The sequence below is a fragment of the Penaeus monodon genome, chromosome 29 (genome assembly GCF_015228065.2).
Source record: "Penaeus monodon isolate SGIC_2016 chromosome 29, NSTDA_Pmon_1, whole genome shotgun sequence".
Taxonomy (NCBI): domain Eukaryota; kingdom Metazoa; phylum Arthropoda; class Malacostraca; order Decapoda; family Penaeidae; genus Penaeus; species Penaeus monodon.
Genome location: NC_051414.1, coordinates 9,679,120 through 9,679,481, shown reverse-complemented (window position 1 = coordinate 9,679,481; position 362 = coordinate 9,679,120).

Here is a 362-nt window from a genome sequence, read left to right as displayed (position 1 = left end):
ATCTTGCATTGCATTGTGCATAAGGTAAAGAATTTTTTTGCAATTCATAAATATTAACCGAAAATTCAAATTGGTCAAGTAAATGTATCCATATATCGATTCTTTTTTCTGTATATTTAGAAAAAAAACACCGTAGCTGATAAAAGGATACTGTTATTGAGTAACTAAGGCGATACCGATACAAAAGCATGAATGTATCGCGACGCTGCTCATCTCTGCGTGTGTGATCCTCTCTGCAAAATGCTTAACATTAATGTTCTAGACAAAATAAAGTCAATAGTAGTGGCATACAAAAAGTAACATAAATAGAATAGTAAGTAAACATATATTAGAACAATTTTATAAGAACAGTCAGACGTGTG